General features: G+C 49.3%; 2 pseudogenes; both read right to left on the bottom strand.

Moving 5' to 3' along the window:
• Nucleotides 1-291: 291 nt before the first annotated feature.
• Nucleotides 292-2,010, bottom strand: LOC119332668 (annotated as a pseudogene).
• A 591-nt stretch (nt 2,011-2,601) lies between these two features.
• Nucleotides 2,602-6,059, bottom strand: LOC119332667 (annotated as a pseudogene).
• Nucleotides 6,060-6,289: the final 230 nt, after the last annotated feature.

Raw genomic sequence — 6,289 nt, 5'->3', positions numbered from 1 at the left:
CCGACCTACCTCTCCCATGGGAGGCATCACCCAAGGAGAACATCAAGCACCCAGGAGAAGGTTATTGGCTACCGGATCAAGATTTCAGACTCACACTATTATTGTATTCAGAAATAATTATTTCCCCTAAATCGAGATTCATAAAATGCCTTTCCGAAAACATCAAGAAAAGGGAAGACACAAAGCAACAATATACGAGACAATTAATGCGCAGAGAAATATATGCGGATGAAACAACTAGCTAGGAAACTTGAACATTACTGCAACACCAATCAATTTGACGCCTACACCTGAATTTACAGAACTTCCATTCCATGACGAGACAATCTGCCCATATGTCGCATTTTTCTGATTCAGCATATAGGCAAATTACATGACGTGACAAAAGCAACACACACATCATAGAGGTAGCTGACAGGGAAGGCACAAAGCAAAAGATCGTCACTTCAGGTCTAACTAAGGAACATGCATACCGTACACAGGGTGTTACTTCCGCTGGTTTAAAGCAAGGTTGGCAATGAACTCCTTAAAAACCGAGGGATAGGTCGTATATACATGGTCCCAGCCATTAGTTGACATTACTGTTTGCAAGCACGAGGGAGACTGGACTTGGATAAACTTGAAGCACGCCTCCTTCAATCCCTGGCAGTGGTGCTGCTCGGCTAGAGCAAGCGTGGACATCACCGAGGTCACACCTATGTGTTCAGACAGCTGTTGTTCACAGATGAACTTGAGCCGTTGGAGATCATACCTGTCTGCTGCCACAAACAAATGTTGCAAACAATGCAGCCTCATTTCATCCTGTACTGCCTCCGCTTCTTTTGCTTCTTCCATAACTACTGACATTTCATCCTCCCCCATCCTGTCCTCCTCTCTCAAGGGCAAGGGATGAAAATAAGCAAAGCCCTGAACACTTTTGCTTCCATGTCTTTGATCTGTATGAGGCTGGACGTAGTGGTGCCCTCCTTCATGGGGCCAAAGAGTTGTGCCATGAATACTTTCGACCTGGTTGCAAGCACACACCGGTGGGCAGCGAACCTCTCGCCACCGACCTCGAACGTCACATCAGCACCCACCTTGGTCTGCAAAAGATTGTTAAAATGGTGCTGTATGCCAGACAGGGTGCGACCGGCGTCCTCGGTTTTCGAATCCTGGCAAACAACCATGATGTCACACCGGACGGTGAAACAACCACCCTTCAGATCCGACGATCGTTCGAGGGCATCTCTTCTCAGAAACCTATTGCGGCCCCACGAGGTAGCACTGCTGGAGAAGGTGCAAGTCTTGCTAGCTTCACAAATGTACATCGGATTCTGCTTCTCAACATGGTCGACGAGACTGAAACTGAACTTGGCCTCCACGGCCAGGCCACGCTCGGCATCATCGTTGTCGTAGACAAGGGCTACATCGAGGGAAATGTAGTCGGCGCAATCCGGGGTTAAGCCGTTGGGGTAGTACTGGATGTACCAATAATGGCCTCCTACATTGAAGATACCAGTGGCGATGCTGTCGCCGGTGGGCAACCCCTCTTGTGTACACGGGTAGCCCCTGACCATGAGCAGGTGATACCCGCTGTCGGCGCCGGCGTGGACGGCCGATGTCTCGCAAGAGCACTCCTTGTCGCCGTCGACTACAGACACGCCGGCGAACGACGACATGACGGAATCTGCTGGCCCATTGAGAATAAATCTACTCAGTCACCATTCAGGCATTCACACTCCACAAATTTCAGACTCGGGATCGATGAGCTAATAAGGGGGGTGGGTGGGGGAGGGGGCAAACCTGGTCACGTCCGGCTGCCGCGAGCACCCCACGGAGTGGCCGCCGCTTCTCCCCGGAACAGAGGCTGCGGCGAGCTGAGGGGCTGGACCCGTCCGGCGGCCGCACGGATTCGCTGCCGCACGAAGACGACTCCCCACTCGCTGCGCCGCTCGCGCTGCCGGAAACGGAGTTCACGCCGCCGCCCCGCTAGCTGCGCCGCCGACGCCGCCGGAAACAGAGAGTGTGCGCCGTCGGCTTGTTGCGTGCGTGCGTGCGTGCTGCCTGGGCCTGCATAGGGTTCACAAACAACTCATCACGTCATTGGGCCTCAAGGCCCCAACTGCAAAGCCCATCGCGCTGAATTTTGTGCGATATAATAATCCAATCAAATCAAAAACAGTTAGCTTTTTTTTAGAAACAATTAGCCATATTTTACATTCAAAAATAGTGTTTGTGGAATGGTAAACCCAACTTGACTGATTTTTTCTATCACCAAAATAGAAATTTTCTAACAGCTTCTGCAATGCGCCTCAAACACCCCTCAAACGATCGGGTGGACGGACCGGTCACTCACTGGTAAAAAAAGAATGGCCCAGCAAACCATAGATGCTGCAATACGCATGTCTAGGGCTGTCGGGGTTAAAATAGCGTCGGCAAAAGACCCCAAGCGAGACCTCAAACGGCCCCACGCCACCAGATCGGCGCCGGCAAAAACAATCGCCGCTGGGAAACAACCAACTTGACCTGAACATCTTTAAAGGTACTAATATTCTTCATACCCTGATGAACAATATCTTTAAAGGTACTAATATTCAGTATTCAGATAAAAACAGTGAGCAGTGATGTAGTTGCGTTTCTATTTCGCGCAAATAAATAAACAGTAACAGGCAGCTCCAGCAATTTCGTGGTCTCTTTCTATGATTCTATCACGTGTTAACAATTTCTACACTAGACAAGCAAAGATATATTCTTGCTTGCATATACAACTCTTCAGTTTGGATGGTCAGGCCAATAGGCCATGTATTCGCAGATCCTCCTCAGTGCAATCCATACACGTAGTTCAAGCACCGCCGCCATTCTTCACCTACACATACACACAGCCAATGAACCGGTTCAGTCATCCGAGGACTGTAAAGTATCGACAAGTCAGCTTAAGTTGTCATGAAATCGTGGTCTTACCCAGATCAGGAGAGGAGATACAACCAACAGCATGACCAGGTACATGCTCCCAAAATTAAATAGCCATGCGAAAGGTGCCTCAGGGCGCAGTCCACCGCCTCGGAGCTGCTAAAACAAATGGCTATACAAACCAAGCATGCTTACCTGTCTGGCACTGCCACACTTGCTGATGAAGGCTCAAGGTGCAATTTGCAGCAGCAGGGTGCTGCCACTGATTTTGAACAGAGACACAAAAAGCATTAGCATGGGTAGCAAATGTCAGTTCAAATGATCAGGTGTGTGGGTAACAACACAAAGACGCAAAGAAATTAAGATGCAACGGACACCAACTCGTACTATATGTTTGTCTGCCAAGCCTGACGGAACATACAAACAGATAAGAGTGATGATTCATATGTTGAAAATCTGGACCCATCCCATTGGAAACAAGTAGGTAGGTGCACATATCTGCATCAAGATACTTGGAAATTGCAAGAAACACAAAATTTGGATAAAAAAACAACTGGAAAATGTATCAATGGAGCCAATGGTGGCAAGTCGGGAGATGTAATAAATACAATTCAAAAAAAATGGTTATTCTGATTGCTTAGCTGTTAGCACTACAAGCCTGGTTGGTAGTTGATCTCCAATGTGAACTTTTGTGGTCAAGCAATGCTCTAGGTAATAGCTCACACCAGTAGTAATAAATAGGAACAAAAATTACATTCCCTGCTTGCCCATTCATCATGTCCTAAAAAGGGCGAATGATTCATATTTTCCCAAAGATACCTCCCATTGATTGATCCAATCAGCCGGTTTCCTTGCATACGTTGTACAGGCATTTTAATTTTTTGGCTTTTCAAGGGCATCAACACCAGCATAGCTCCAAGTAGGTTGGCCAAAAGCTATTTGTTATATAAAGAAAAAGTATAGCCCCTGTGACCCTGTCTGTGCACTCAAGATTTCCCAAGCTTTCCTAAATTGACAGCAACCATCTGTGCTCCAAAATATACCAGGATGAAAGTAATATTTTCAGGTACAGAGCACAATTAAAGCATTGGACTTTGCAAAAACATTTCAAGCTCCCACATTCATCTCCCATGGGAAGTGCCACACAAGGAGAACATCAAGCACCCAGGAGAAGGTTCCTGGGTACTCGACCAAGGTTTCACACTGACGCTGTCATTATAATCAGAAAAAATTGTTTCCCCTAAATCCAGGTTCATAAAATGCCTTTCCAAAATATCTACATTGTTCTTTTTGATAACCAAGGGTTATACATGACAGGGAAGGCACGAAGCAACAGTATACGAGACAACTAATGCAGACAACTAAGGATAAAATGACTAGCTAGGAAGCTTGCACATTACTAATATGCCGATCAATTTGACACTTACTCCTACAGACCATCCATTCCATGTTGCCATATTTTTGGATTTCCCTGATTCAGCACATGGGCAAATTATATACATGATGAGACAAACACAATACACACAGATTACCATCTCTCTAGAGGATCCCACATATGCAAAAGAGTGTCAATTCAGGTCTAACTAAGGAACATGCATAGCGTACCGTATGCAGGGTATTACTTTCGCTGGTTCGAAGCAAACTTGAGAAAGAGCTCCTTCAGAACTGAGGGATAGGTCGAAACTACATGATCCCAACCATTAGTTGCCATTACTGTTTGCAAGCACGAGGGGGACTGGACTTGGATAAACTTCAAGCACGCCTCCTTTAATCCCTGGCAGTGGTGCTGCTCAGCTAGAGCAAGAGCGGACATCACCGTGCTCACACCTATGTTCTCAGACAACTGCTTCTCACAGATGCACTTGAGCCGCTGGACATCATATCTGTCAGCCGCTACCAACAAGTCTTGAAGCCATTGCAGCAACATTTCATCCTCTACTGCCTCCTTTTCTTGCCCATCTTCCATAACTTCCACCATTGCATCCTCCTCCATGCTGGCCTTCTCCATCACAGGGAATGAGTCTGTGTAGATAAAGCTAAGCAGTGCCTTGAACACTTTTGCTTCCATGTCTTTGATCTGTATGACGGCGGATGTCTCCTTCATGGGGCCAAATAGTTGTGCCATGAACACCATGGATCGGGCAGCGAGCACACAGCGGTGTGCGACGAAGGTCTCGCCGCTGACCTTGAATGTCACATCAGCATCCACCTTGGTTTGAAGGAGAATGTTAAAATGCTGGTCTATGTCAGACAGGAGCACCTTGGTGTCATGACCACCGGCATCCTCGGCTTTGGGATCCTTGCGAATGACCATGACATCACACCGGATGGTGAAGCAATCACCCTTTAGGTCCGATGATCGTTCAAGGGCATCTCTTCTCACAAACTTGTCGGTGCCCCAGGAACAACGGCCGTCGGTGAATCAGCAAGTCTTACCAGCCACACGAATGTACATTGGCGTCTGCTTCTCAACCTCGTCAACGAAGCTGAAACAAAACTTGGTCTCCAGGGGCTCTTTGAGACTGTCGTCGTAATTGGTGACATAGAGAGAAATGAAGTCGCCGCAGTCTGGGTTTTCGCCCTTGGGGTAGTACTCGATGTACCAGCAATGGCCTCCTACGGTGAAAGCATCGGAGGTGATGCTCTCGCCGGCGGACAACTCTTGTTTGGTGCGCGAGTATCCACGGACCACGAGCAAGTGGTACCCGCTGTCCGCGCCGCCGGCGTCCACCACGGCCGACGCCTCGTAACAGCACTGCTCGCCGTCGATGATAGAGACGCCGGTGAAGCACGACATGACGAGCCTGCCAATCCATTGAAAATGAGTTACATTTGCTCAGTCTGTCGGTCACCATTGAAACCCCAAATTGAGTTGGGAGTTGGGATAGATGAGCTGAGGGGCGAACCTGGTCAGGCACTCCGCGGAGCCGCCGCTGCGCCGCCCGCTCCGACGTTTCTGCGCGGGGAAGCAGACCTGAGCTTGCACCGGCGGCCGCACGGAGTCGCCGCTGCTTCTGCTTCACACGCTACGCCGCGCGGGGGAAGCGGACCTGAGCTTGCACCAGCGGGCGGCCGCGGCGGGGAAGCTGCCTGGGCTTGCACCGGCGGGCGACCGTACGGAGTCGCCGCCGCGTCGCTCGCCGACGGAAAACAGAGTTTGCGGCGCCGGCTCGCCGATGGGTGCGGCCTGGGCCTGCCACGTTGACTTAGGGTCTGTAAGTCCCCACGTTGTTGATTGGGCTTTCTAAGGCCCTCACGGCCCACGTTGCAAAGCCCATACATCGCTCACGGCACTGTTTAGGCAAAATCATACTCGTTACAAAGAACACTCCACTTTACCAGGTCGCGACAAGTGGCGCACATGCAGCGCGCCACTTATTGCAACCTGGGAATTTTCCCT

This window comes from Triticum dicoccoides, chromosome 7A, assembly GCF_002162155.2.
Source record: "Triticum dicoccoides isolate Atlit2015 ecotype Zavitan chromosome 7A, WEW_v2.0, whole genome shotgun sequence".
Taxonomy (NCBI): Eukaryota; Viridiplantae; Streptophyta; class Magnoliopsida; order Poales; family Poaceae; genus Triticum; species Triticum dicoccoides.
Note: the sequence above shows the minus strand (reverse complement) of the source record. Positions and strands in the feature narration are given on the sequence as shown.